The sequence below is a fragment of the Rhinatrema bivittatum genome, chromosome 3 (assembly GCF_901001135.1).
Source record: "Rhinatrema bivittatum chromosome 3, aRhiBiv1.1, whole genome shotgun sequence".
Lineage (NCBI taxonomy): Eukaryota > Metazoa > Chordata > Amphibia > Gymnophiona > Rhinatrematidae > Rhinatrema > Rhinatrema bivittatum.
Window position 1 is genome coordinate 428,935,122 of NC_042617.1, and position 14,268 is coordinate 428,949,389.

The 14,268-nt window shown below is 43.4% G+C and overlaps 1 protein-coding gene across 5 annotated transcripts in view; it reads right to left on the reverse strand.

Moving 5' to 3' along the window:
• FBXO25 (F-box protein 25) overlaps positions 1 to 14,268 on the reverse strand; it is a 168,424-nt gene that overhangs the window by 52,480 nt on the left and 101,676 nt on the right. The window lies entirely within an intron of this gene.

The window sequence follows — 14,268 nt, forward strand, 5'->3', positions numbered from 1 at the left end:
CTTGCTTGGATTGAGTGTTAAGCAGCTGTCCATGCAAGGAAAGCGTGAATGATGTTTTACTCCGTAGAGAAACAGCAGTCACCTCTAGTGATTTAATGAAATACCCAAGTTGCCGATGCTGGAGCAACCGGCGGAGCTTGGGATTGTAATATTGTTGACTCACCATGAAGCTAATAGAAAGATTAGAGGAGAGAGGCAACCTACTTACTGCGGTATGGAAGTATGGTGATAAGAGACACCATTTTACCTGTCTCTTCTGAAGAAAGTTGATATTTCTGAGGTCCAGGATGGGCGGAAAGCAACTACTTTCTGTTGAAAGAAAAGTCTTACCTGCATTTCTGTGTGCTATACAAGAAAACGTCGAGACCTGTCGCCAGGCCTCGAGGTGGATTTGCAATTGAGGCAGTGTTTGCTGGATTTTGTGTCTAGCAGATCAGCGAATGCATCTGGGATATCGGTCCTTAATTAGGAACCAGAAGCCAGAGTATTAATCAGTACAGAGTCCCATTGCTGACACCGGGAGGATGTTCTGATGCAATCCCAAATGACTGGTAGAGAGGTTCTCTTGGTATTGTGTCCGACATAGCTGGCAATAGCGATATGTGACACTAATACAGTTCTTGGAAGACAAGACGACCTAGAACCTTTCGAACCATGTGGCCCGATTTAGAGAACAGGTCTCAATGGGAATGTCGCTGAAGTGGGATTAGAGTACTTGCCATCCATCATGGATCGCAGAAGGACGAGCCGGTGAAGATCGATGGCTCCGTGGATTTCAGGAGGCATCGAGGGACAGCCTGAAGGACGTAAACGTCCGACTCAACTCTGTAACCTGGTATGCTAGTGCAGGTACAGAGGAGACAGGCTGAGTAATTTGTGGAGGGTCAGAACCCCGCACCGGTGCTGGTGGGGGAACACCTCGGGTACAGGGGAGCCATTATGATTCATGAACCCGGCCCTCTTTGCAGCAGCTCGATGTATCGTGACTCTAGTACAGAATTCCTCGGAACTCTGTTCGGTCATTCTGCAGCACCGAGGATTGCTAGTACTGTGTGGAACAGTGACAGTGGCAGTAGCGATGTTGCTCGGCCCGGGCATTCTCCAGCACCGAGTAGGATAGCACCAATGTCTTGGATGGCGTCAGTGGTGGATGGTCATCGTGCCGGTGAAAATGAGTGCCACGGTGCTGTAAAGCTTACTCTATGCTTATGGCCAGGGACACAAGAACACTTAGACTCAGTAAAAAGTATAATGTATTTTTATTAGTCAATATAAGTGTTCTCGGAAGATGCTGGGTACTGGGTGCCCTTAGTCTTACGATCTGACCAGCATCTCCATGGATACAGGAAGTGATCCTTCTTTTATAGGAAACATTCAAATACAGGAAAAGGATAGAAGGTTCTAGAGACTTGCATGACTGCCCAAAGAATCATTTACATAAGTTGTGATGTCAAATGCATGATTAAATCATCCCTAACTATCCCTGATTGGCTTCCCAGGATGTGTAGTCCATTTCCCATGACTTTCTTTGTTCTGGTAAACTCTTACTGGTCAAGACAATCAACACGTCTGTAACTGTGTGGATTACAAACTCCTGAGAATAGTGCCTGAAGCTCCCCTGTGGTTTCTTCTTTGTGACTCTATGAATAGACATCACCTGTCTGGTGCCAGCTTGCCTCCACAGATATCCAGGGACATTCTGTAAGTCACTCAGAGTCCATTCAGCCCAGGCAGGCCAAAGACACGCAGAGGGTTCTGGGGATTTCCTTCTCCATGTTAGTTTTCTGCTGAGGGATACTTCTCAGTGCTTGGCCAGGTCTTTCCCCAGCGCCGAGGTGGATGCCCTCGCTGTCTTGGATGGCGAATGATGACGGACTGTCAGCATGCCTGGACTGTCAGCATGCCTGCACTGCTCCTGGAACTATGTAGTGTCGTAGGCTGATACGGGGCTTTAGTTAAGAACCTAAAGCATAGAGCACTGTGTTTAGGCGAGGGCATTGCGTGTAGGTGCTATGTCAGTATTGACGGTATCGATGGCGGCATAGAAGCAGCCTCGAGGGTATCGTCAAAAATATAGATGAAAAAACGTCGATGGCCCGGGCAGAGCAACGATAACCGTGACTGAGGCACCGATGGCATCGGTGTAGTATCAATGGAAATGATGTGGCATAGAAGTATCGAAGAGACATCGATGGCATTGGGAAATTGATACCGGCATCGACAAAATCGATGGCCGCATCGATAGGAACGACTAGGACACCGATGGAAACGACGTGGGCACCGATGGCATCGACGGTACCAGAAATAGAACCCTAGGCTGTGCTGAGAGTATGGTATGAGTTCTATTGCCTTGGACTGGAGAAGGAGGGAAACTTCGATCCAGAAGGATAGTGATCGGATGTTTTCCACATCGGTAGAGGTGGGGAGTCCGGTGGCACGGAGAGAAAGTTCAGATGGTAACCCTGAGCAATTATCGCCAGTACCCATTGGTCTGAGTTGATTGAGTGCCATATGTTGTGGAAGTGGCACATTCGACCTCCCCTAGTATGTGTGGCAGTGGAATCTGGCTGCTGCTCTCTAGGTGGAAGTCAAAAACCTGAAGCAGGACCTGCTTGTGGTTTTTGTTTACGTGTTTGATGAGACTGTGCTTTTTGAAAAGGTCTCATGGCACGGGATCTGGTTGGTGGCGGGTAGGACTTCTTCGGGCGGAAGAATGACTGAGTACTTTCTGAAGGCCTGTTTAGAAGAATAGTCAGAAGGCATCAGAGAGCTGTCTTAGGGTCTCATGATGGTCCTTAAGTTCTGCCACGTCCGTTGAATCTGTTCTCCAAACTGATTATCTCCTACACAAGGCAGGTCGGATAACCTGTCTTGTACCTCAGGGGGAAGGTTGGAAGACTTGAACCAGGCCCACCTTCTTGCCGAAATAGCAGCTGCAGATACCCTAGTAGCATTATCAAAGGTATCATAAGATGATCTGATCTCATGCTTGCCTGCCTCAAAACCTTTGTTTACTAAGGTTTGGAGCTTTTCTTGAAATTGCTGAGGCAGGGAGTCTGTCAAGTCTTGTATCTGCTTAAAAATGACCCTGTTATATCGGGTTATATAGAGCTGATAAGCGGCAATTCGGGAGATGAGCATTGATCCTTGGAAGACTCGGCGACCAACGGGCATCTAGAAAGTTCTGTTCCTTGCCAGGGGGGAAAGAAGTGTGAGGCTTTGATCTCTTTGCTCTCTTCTATGCAGATTCCACAACTACAGATTGGTGATCCGATTGTGGTTTCTGAAAGCCCAGAGCTGACTGCACTAAACAGGTAGTGTCAGCTTTCCTGTGGACTGGAGCAATGGAGCCAGGATGTTCTCAGTTTTTCTTCAGGAGATCCAGAAGAACCTGGTGGATACGGATGGAGGTTATTACCTTGGGAGCATCCAAGAATTGGAGCAACTCTATTATCTGATGCCTATCCATTACCTGCTATTAGGTTCACTTAGAGAATAGCCACTGCCATTAGCAATGGTTACATGGAATAGACTTAGTTTTTGGGTACTTGCCAGGTTCTTATGGCCTGGATTGGCCACTGTTGGAAACAGGATGCTGGGCTTGATGGACCCTTGGTCTGACCCAGTATGGCATTTTCTTATGTTCTTATGTTCTTATCATCCTGTTCGGTCTGTAATTGGAAGGGAACCAATTCAGACATTTCCTTCACAAAATTTAAAAGGAAAGATCCTCTGGAGGAGAACAATTTCTACTTTCAGTGGGTGAAGGTGGTGAAGGCAAATCATCGGTGTCTGGTGAGGAATCATAGGGATCAGCACCTGCCCCTCTTGGATGTAGAGGGGGACGGGATGGTGGGATACCTGAAGGTCCTGGTCTAGGCCCTGAAGGAATCGAAGGAATAATTAGAGGCACCAATGAGGGCATCGAAGGCATCGATGGCTTGGTGGTGCTGACAGGCGTATCAGCACCGATGGTTGGATCGGTGGCGATGGACGTATCGGCATCGATGGCTGAGGCAGAACTCCCGAAGGAGGGATGCGAAACTGTGTTTCTCCTCCCGATGACAGAGTGAGCAGAGAGGGCACCGGTGCCCTCGGTGACCCAGGGTCCATCGGTGGAAAAGTGGCAATTAGCGCTTCCATCCTGGAGAGCAGCGGTGCCAACCTGCCGGAATCGGGTCAGTGATCGGTTCCGCAATCGGTGTCGGTGCCGGAGAAACCTGGAGTTGTATCTCCTTGTCGATGGCCTCCTGAAACATCCGGTCCAGTTCTTCTCGGAGACCTGGAGCAAGCAGCCCCGGCTCCGGAATAGAAGAAGGAGGTAGAGGCATAGCTGGAGGGACCACCGTTAAAGGCGGAGTTGTGGCTCCCAATGTCCCATCGGGGGAGGGTTGCCTTGGTGACCCGGTCGCCGAAAAGGTCGGTGCCTTTTCTGGACGGGGTTTCTTCGACGGTGGCTCCGAAGATGGCGAAGTCGATGATTTCGGTCCCTCGATGGTCCGAGACTTTCTATGCCGGTGGCGATGTTTGTCTCTACGATCCCCTTGGTCCTGAGGGGGAGGTAGAGGGTGTCGAAGGCCAAGATGTCGATGCCGGAAGGTCACCGGTCGGTGAACGATGCTGGCACGAAGTTGACGGTGCCGGTTCCAATGATGCCGATGCAATGGACGGAGTCGGGGTTTGAGCACGGAAGAGAAGTTCCATCTTCTCCATTCTGGCCTTGTGACCTTTTGGTGTCATTAGGGCACATTTGGTGCAGGCCAAGACATCGTGCTCTCGTCCAAGACCCATTACACAGACTTTATGGGGGTCTGTGATGGACATGGTGCGATTACAGTCTGGGCAATGACGGAACCCCGACGCCATGACAAAAACTGAGCCACGGTACGGTCGATAGCCAGTAAGCCGCGAGGGCCAAACTCGACTGTAATCGACAGAAAAACGGGTAAAAACTTACCGGAGTACCGCGGCTTGAAAAAGTTAGAGGAGGGACCCCTGTGGGGCAAATTAACTTTTAGTAATTCCGTGAGGAAAATTTCTGTCAGGAATCTCTGCAGAGTTCCTTAACCGTGAGGCTACTGCTGCGCGGAAAAAAGAAGACAGAAGGGGGACCCCTGCTGGCTGCAGGGTTAGTGCCATGCTGGGCATGCCCAGTAGGGGCCAAAGTTCTGGAAACTTTGACAGAAGTTTTCCGTGATTGGGCTCCATCCCTGTGATGTCACCCATATGTGAGGACTACTATCCTGCTTGCCCTATGAGAATAAGCACAATACACGATAACAGCCGCTATGGCATGATAAAAACCTTTGCCCCCCCCTACGGCAAAAAAGTGTTATTTCCCATGTTAAATCCCACATTATTATGCTAATTTTATCACAAAATGCAGCACGAGTCCTCATTTGCAAAATTTCCTAGTTTTGCATACTTATATTTGCATGCTAGCACGCAATGCATTAAAGACTGTGTGTTTATCGTGCATTAGACCCCTTTTATCATGCGATAAGGCCCTAACGCAGTTTGATAAATAATCTTGTAAGTGAATAAAATAAAAAAGAATTCAGTTTCCTGGCTAATGCACAGAGGAATTTCTTCAGAGTTCTCTTAAATGCAATACAGTATAGTCTCACACTCTCTCTCTACATACACACACACACACTTGCTTCAGTTCCTTTTTGTCCTAGGCCAGTTATTCACAATTCAGTTTCTTACCAGGTTGCAGATACAACTCTGTATTATCCTGAGAATTTTTGAGGTGATCAAGCACTGCTGCAATATTCTCTTACCTGCTTTCAATCACACTGGACTGAAATTGGAACCCAGTGTATTTTCTTTCCAGGTGGTCAATATGTCTCTCCCTTTCACTGTATGTGCTATACTACTCCCACAAGAAGTTAGTCTTATTCACTGCTTTAACTCTTATAGTTAGATACAGGTGTACGCTAGATAAATAAGTCATCTAAGAACATAAGAATATAAGAAATTGCCATGCTGGGTCAGACCAAGGGTCCATCAAGCTCAGCATCCTGTTTCCAACAGAGGTCAAACCAGGCCACAAGAACCTGGCAATTACCCAAACCCAAAGAAGATTCCATGCTACTGATGCAATTAATAGCAGTGGCTATTCCCTAAGTAAACTTTATTAATAGCCGTTAATGGACTTCTGCTCCAAGAACTTATCCAAACCTTTTTTGAACCCAGCTACACTAACATCACTAACCACATCCTCTGGCAACAAATTCTAGAGCTTTATTGTGCACTGAGTGGAAAATAATTTTCTCCGATTAGTCTTAAATGTGCTATTTGCTAACTTCACAGAATGCCCCCTAGTCCTTCTATTATTTGAAAGTGTAAATAACAGATTCACATCTAGGTGCTTTATAGGATTCAAAGCTAAATACAGACCTGGATGCCCCAGTACAACACAGCACAAGGTATTATAGCAGTTTGTCCTTTACCTTAGCCTCTTTACTTAACAGAGACTCAGTTTTGACTATGAAAGAGATAATCAGAGATTATTCTATTTATACAATAGAGATATCCCCTAACTTTCCTTCAATTACTTATGATAGATCTCACTGCACTCTTCATGTAAGAGACAATGTATACATAACTTACCATAATGGGTAACTAGGTAGGTGATCATAATCACCCTTCCCACTTTCCTTTCCCAGTCTAATTCAGCATTTTAATTAATCTATTAAAAGCTGATTACTCTTGTGATTCAGCTAGTTATTACAATTAACAGTAATTGTCCTCCTGTAAACCTTACCTTTTTCACAATTAAATTGCTCACTAACCAGACATACACTCATCATTCACAATTAAAGAATGTGCCTTCCTCTCTGTTTCTATCCCTTTTAAGTAAGTCAGAGCAGGCTCTGGAAGAGCTGAGTTGTGAAAACCCTTCTGCTCTTGTCTCTGTCAACAAACACTCATTCTCACTCAAACCTTCACTGTCCCCTTGGAGATAACCCTTCCACTGTCCTGACATCAGCTTAAATAGTTCCCCAGAATACTTTGGGAAAAGTTTTAATATATTTTTAGAATAGAAACCCACCCCTTCTTTATATTAAGTTATAGTAGCAGCAATAGTTGTAGTAGTAGTAGGAATAAACTTTTAGAAATTTATGAACCTAATTATGAACTGGGATAGGATCTGGTTTACTTGATCCATGGAGAACTCAAATGTGTTAATCCACCAGACTCTTTGCAGCACTATCTCAGCACATGCTCACTAAATGGTGGTGGTGGGGGGGGAGGGGGGGGGCTAGATCATTTGCATACACACAGACTAGAAACTTACAACAGCGCAGCTATGAAATGGAATCTGCTGTTTAGAAAGCCAGGACTGGATCAGATAGAATGGAATCTGACTTCCTCAAAAATTTGGCTTTTAAAACCCAATTTTTTTTTATAACTGGTTCTATTTGACTTTTAAAGCGTTTCACTGCATTTTCTCATGTCAGACACCAATTATAGGGAAAAAAAAAACACCTCATAGGACACCATAACAACATTTAAGCTTTTCCTCTCAAATTTCTCCAAATAAAAATATGTAGAGATTCTCCAATTCTCCTTTAGGGCTCACAGGGGCTTTGGTACAGAATATTCCAGGTTTTATAATTTGTTTGGGCGATTTCTCACATTATTCCCACTGGTAGATTTTTAATCCATTCAGACCCTCCAAAACCTTTTGAAGGGCATAGTAAAATACTGAGATCCCGCTCACCTGACAACCACCATTATGTGTGTTCAAATCAGGCTATTTAGGAAGTTTGGGCAACTGTTTAAAACGGGGTAATTAGGATCAATTCAGTGTCCGCCAGAGGAGTTCCCCTGACTTGTGCCCAATATATTATTTTTCCCCATTTTTTTAAGTTTTGAGAGAGATGTGGAACACTTATAGGATTGAGTTTGGTGAGTTTCACCCGGAGCTTCCAAACTAAAGTGGGTGCATTTGCTGTTCTCCCCCACCTCAGATCAGGGTTTTAATTTTAAATTTCGCTGCTTGTTTTTCCTTATTTTTAACTTTTAAAATGGCTACAATTGTGCCGCGAATCGGATGTGCCTCGGGCCATCCACTTCTGGTACAGCCTGCATGCTGTAGTGATGCCGGGACTTTCTGCTGGTCCCTGACACTGAATCCTGGCTCTCCTGGGGCAGGGGCAGTGGCAATTTCCCTAATGCTGTCGCTGCCAAATAAAACATGCTCCCAGGCATCCCTGGCCTCCCATGATTCACCTAATGTGGTTTGTTGCTTTGCCCCCCCGTTACTTACTGCGACTCTGGGACAGCTGATTGCCGGCTTACTCCAACAGCAGCGAGGCAGGAAATCCCCATTGCTGTATCAGCAGCTGGCTGCCCTCCTCTGCACTGCGAGCTCCCCTCCATGCTGCTGGCTCGCCCATGCAGCCACAAGGTAGGGATCTCCCACGGCTGCCCAAAAACAGTGGAGCCGCGATGATTGTGGTAGCTCAACCAGCCTAACAACATGGGCTATGAAAGCACCCACCACTGGGTCCCATAAGCCTGAGCTATGACAGCACTAATCAGAAGTTCCCCAGGGAGCAGGTCAATTAAAAAAAAATTTCTCTCTCCCTTCTTTAACTTTTTAACCCATTTGTTACATAAGTCTTCAATTTTTTAAACAGAGGGTAAACATGATAATTCTTCACTTTCCGAATGGAAAGAACAATTTCTATCATAGATAGTCTGGGCCTAACCTCTGTAAAGGCTAAGATTCTGGCTTTAAACTTCACACAGGATATAACTGGCAGCCAATACACTATCATCAGGATTGGAGAAATATTTTGCCTAAAAAAAACCCTTACAACTTATCTGAAGGCATGCCGCTGATTTTTAAATTGAAGTTTTCTGATCTGTCTCTCACAAATCCAGGTACAATCCTTTTCAGTAATATAATCAAACAATGATAGTAGCATAGAATATGATTGGAAAAACGCTTCTGATCAAATAATAGGCACAACAATCCTAACTGCCATAAATGAAAAAAATTCTTAACCAGCGAATGAATACAAATTATTACGCTACAAAGTAGATCAAATTACTGGTAATAAAACTTCAATAGTCAAGGATGGACCAGGGTTCACATTATTTCCTTTTCTAATCTGCAACACTTCTGTTTTCAAAGAATTCTAATTTGTTTTTGCACATCCAGGAAGAAAGTGCAGCCAAGCAACAGCTGAAGTGATCTACTGACTCATTATGATTACGATACAACAAAAACAGCCTACTCATTTCAGTAAGCAAATAAAAGCCTGGCTATTTTATCAAGCCTTTAAAAGCTACACATGACAGACTATGAAACTGTCTGACATTTCCACCTGAATACCTTAAACATATTGCTACAATCTGAATATTTCAATGGTGCTATTTATTCTGACTTAGTCACTAATATCTTTGTTTAGATTTAGAACTTAGTCATGACTGCACATTATTTATTTATATTCCACCTTTCGTGATACTTCAAAGCAGACTACATTCAGGTACTATATTTATATAGATAGCCTAAAGGTGCACTTTATTTTATTCACTTTATTGTCAAGCTATATTGAGATCCCGCTGTTATTCAAATCTATTAATCCCTCAAAATGTCATGCTACAAATGACCCGTTTCTAAGCTAATTTTTTCTAATATGCTGTAACCTGCTTTGAGTGAATTATGTATTTAAAAAATTGGGATATAAATCTAAGTAGTAAGTAAAATATAATTGTATAACAGTAAAAATATTTAATTTTTTATTTTAGGCGTTTTATATACCATTGTTCCAAAATAAGATCACAACAGTTTACTAAGTCAGTGTTCCCATTCTGGGTCAATACATCAACTACATATTCTAGATCATATTCATACATAATCAAGTTTATCACAACAGTAAATACATATTCTAGGTCAACACATCAGCAGCAAGTACAAGTTAGCTAGGGTGCACTGAAAGATTGTAACCTATAATTTCCATTTCATTATCCTTTATGTTATACTCAGTATGTTGACTTTACATTGTTCAATGCTTATTGCTCAATCAACTAACTATCTAAGGTTCAGATACTGATGTTATTATTGGCATATTGGTATTTTACATTAGATCAAATGCTTTCCTAAAGAGCCATGTTTTCAATTCCTGTTTGAAACTCTGTTATTAGACTTAGTGACTCTGGAAGAGAGAGTTCCACAACTTGTGGCCTCCTATGGAAAACATTCAGTCTCTTATTTGTGTCACGTGTGCTCCATGTTGTAGACACCTTTAGAAGTCCTTTGTTTTGCGACCTTAGGGCTCTCTGCTGTGTGTATGGTTGAAGTGTCACTCCTATGAAGCATGGGTTAATGTTGATGATATTAAAAATTTGAGTTAATACTTTATAATGAATTCCTGATTGTACAGGAAACCAGTACAGTGCTATCAGCAAGGGGGTGACATGGTCAAATTTCCTTGTCTCTAGTAGGAGTCTAGCTTAGGCATTTTGTAGTAACTGTAGTGGTTTTAATAGTCCTGAAGGAAGGCCTAGTAATAGGGAGTTGGAGTAATCTATGTTTGAAAATATTAGTGATTGTAAAACAGTGCGGAAGTCTTTAATAGCTACTAATGGTTTCAGCTGATGTAATATTGTTTTAATTTGCTTATATGCTTTTTCATTGAAAAGTTCTCATCGATCTGTATTCCTAGGTCCTGTACTTGATCTGAAGGTGTAATGTTAAAATTTCCTAGATCTAGGGTTGGCGGCTTGATTATCATGAAATTTTTCCTTAACCAATTGCAGATTTGTTTTGCGTTTAAGGTGTTAGTTTCAGCTGAGATAGTTTGTGTTGTATTGCCTTCATGTATGTTGAAAGGGTCGAGGCAGTTTTTTTCAAATGATTTGTCGAATGGGATGGGATGGTTCCTTAATATCTCTTAAGTTTAGATCCCCTTGTGGGTCAGCTCCTCCTTGCTGCTAGGTTCACCATTGCTACCCACTGAAAATCTAACCCAAATTTGAACTATTGGCATGCTCAGACTCGTGATATTGTTGATAATCGGGAAAATAAGATTTGCTCTAAAAGGACAGCATTTTAAATATGACCAGATCTAGAACTCTTACAGGTTGCATTATGGGTTGTTTTAGAATAGACAATTAATATTGTTCGATCTCGCTAAATTGACTGTTGCTTTTATTTTCCTAGTAGTTATCTTTTGTCATAATCAATTACATCAAATATCTCATTAATTCCTTATTTTGTGTTATTTGTTTTATCTTTTTATACCTGGAAATGGTATACTATTTCTGGACCTTGGACTGATCTGACAGGATCCAAGGAAAGAGTTGTTTCACCTGTAAAGGAACTTGTGTGTCTTAAAAACTGATAAAAAGTTCCAAACAAATTAAACAAATTAAAAACAAAGAGTCACTGGGGGTCTTAACTAGACACCAACCTCCACCCCAGGACCACCATTCAAGGTGGCTCCACAAAATTCAGAAAAGACATGGTACATGGCAACAACCCGGCCACTTGTCCAAACCCTTCCCCAATACAGAAACTTTGATTACTGGCAGCAGACTGCCCTTACTATGTCACAGGAGCTACCGCTGCCATTGGTCGACCCCAGTGACATAGTAAGGGCAAAGGGCCGTCGGCGCCATTTTGATTGCTGGCAGCCGATGGCCCAAGTCCAGGAGATCGCTCCCGGACCGCTCCTGGACCCCCGCTGGACCACCAGGGACTTTTGGCAGGTCTTGGAGGGGTCAGGAGGGTGGGGGATTGTAGAAAACTAATTTGGCAGATCCTGTGGAGGGGTCAGGAGGGTGGGGGGTTGTATTTAATTTGGCAGGTCTTGGAGGGGTCAGGAAGGTGGGGGTTGTATTTAATTTGGCAGGTCTTGGGGGGGGGGGGGTCAGGAGGGTGGGGGAAGCTGAGGGATTAGTTAGAACATAAGAACATAAGAACATAAGAAATTGCCATGCTGGGTCAAACCAAGGGTCCATCAAGCCCAGCATCCTGTTTCCAACAGAGGCCAAACCAGGCCACAAGAACCTGGCAATTACCCAAACACCTAGAAGATCCCATGCTACTGATGCAATTAATAGCAGTGACTATTCCCTAAGTAAACTTGATTAATAGCAGTTAATGGACTTCTCTTCCAAGAACTTATCCAAACCTTTTTTGAACCCAGCTACACTAACTGCACTAACCACATCCTCTGGCAACAAATTCCAGAGATTTATTGTGCGTTGAGTGAAAAAGAATTTTCTCCGATTAGTCTTAAATGTGCTACTTGCTAACTTCATGGAATGCCCCCTAGTCCTTCTATTATTCGAAAGTGTAAATAACCGAGTCACATCTACTCGTTCAAGACCTCTCATGATCTTAAAGACCTCTATGATATCCCCCCACAGCCGTCTCTTCTCCAAGCTGAACAGCCCTAACCTCTTCAGCCTTTCCTCATAGGGGAGCTGTTCCATCCCCTTTATCATTTTGGTTGCCCTTCTCTGTACCTTCTCCATTGCAACTATATCTTTTTTGAGATACGGCGACCAGAATTGTACACAGTATTCAAGGTGTGGTCTCACCATGGAGCGATATAGAGGCATTATGACATTTTCCGTTTTATTAACCATTCCCTTCCTAATAATTCCTAACATTTTATTTGCTTTTTTGACTGCTGCAGCACACTGAGCTGACGATTTCAATGTATTATCTACTATGACGCCTAGATCTCTTTCTTGGGTGGTAGTTCCTAATATGGAACCTAACATCGTGTAACTACAGCTAGGGTTATTTTTCCCTATATGCAACACCTTGCACTTGTCCACATTAAATTTCATCTGCCATTTGGATGCCCAATCTTCCAGTCTTGCAAGGTCCTCCTGTAATGTATCACAGTCTGCTTGTGATTTAACTACTCTGAATAATTTTGTATCATCTGCAAATTTGATAACGTCACTCATTGTATTCCTTTCCAGATCATTGATATATATATTGAAAAGCACCGGTCCAAGTACAGATCCCTGAGGCACTCCACTGTTTACCCTTTTCCACTGAGAAAATTGACCATTTAGTCCTACTCTCTGTTTCCTGTCTTTTAACCAGTTTGTATTCCACGAAAGGACATCGCCTCCTATCCCATGACTTTTTAGTTTTCGTAGAAGCCTCTCATGAGGGACTTTGTCAAACGCCTTCTGAAAATCCAAATACACTACATCTACCGGTTCACCTTTATCCACATGTTTATTAACCCCTTCAAAAAATGAAGCAGGTTTGTTAGGCAAGACTTCCCTTGGGTAAATCCATGTTGACTGTGTCCCATTAAATCATGTCTTTCTATATGCTCTACAATTTTGATCTTGAGGATAGTTTCCACTATTTTTCCCGGCACTGAAGTTAGGCTCACTGGTCTATAGTTACCCGGATCACCCCTGGAGCCTTTTTTAAATATTGGGGTTACATTGGCCACCCTCCAGTCTTCAGGTACAATGGATGATTTTAATGATAGGTTACAAATTTTAACTAATAGGTCAGAAATTTCATTTTTGAGTTCCTTTAGTACCCTGGGATGCATACCATCCGGTCCAGGTGACTTGCTACTCTTTAGTTTGTCAATCTGGCCTACTATATCTTCCAGGTTGACAGTGATTTCGTTCAGTTCGTCTGACTCAGGGTGGTTTTTTTGTTTATTGGCTCGGGCGCAGCCGATAAAAAAAATACCCGATCGGGCCGGACGAAAAAAAACAAAACAAAACACGATGTGAATCGGAACCGGAATCAGAACCGGTTCCGATTCACATCTCTATTACTGGTACCTCCTTCTCTGCCTCTCAGATCTCGCACGTCTCCGCCGCTTCACTGCAGTCCTCAGGAGCGAGATCTGAGAGGCAGAGGAGGTACCGGTAATAGGATACAAAGGTGGGCCAGAGGGATGCGTTACCGCTCTGATAGTCTTGGAGACAGGGAGGGCTGGGCAAGCAGGGAGAGCTGACCAATCCAAGCAGGATTTGTATACAACAACCAGCCAATCGCCGGTAAGGTACATCGCTTGCCGTGATTGGCTGGTTGTTGTATACTGGGTACCACATACAGTATGGTTATGTAGTGACACAGAAGGGTAGTCTTATATGGTGAGTATATCCCAAACTCTATATTTTAACTGGAAAAGTTGGGGGTCGTCTTATACGCCGGAAAATACGGTATATTCACTTTGCAGAGTATAGTCAGCAGAATACATAACTGGTTATGTAATGTTCTGCTGATTATTTGAGATAAAAGTCATTCAG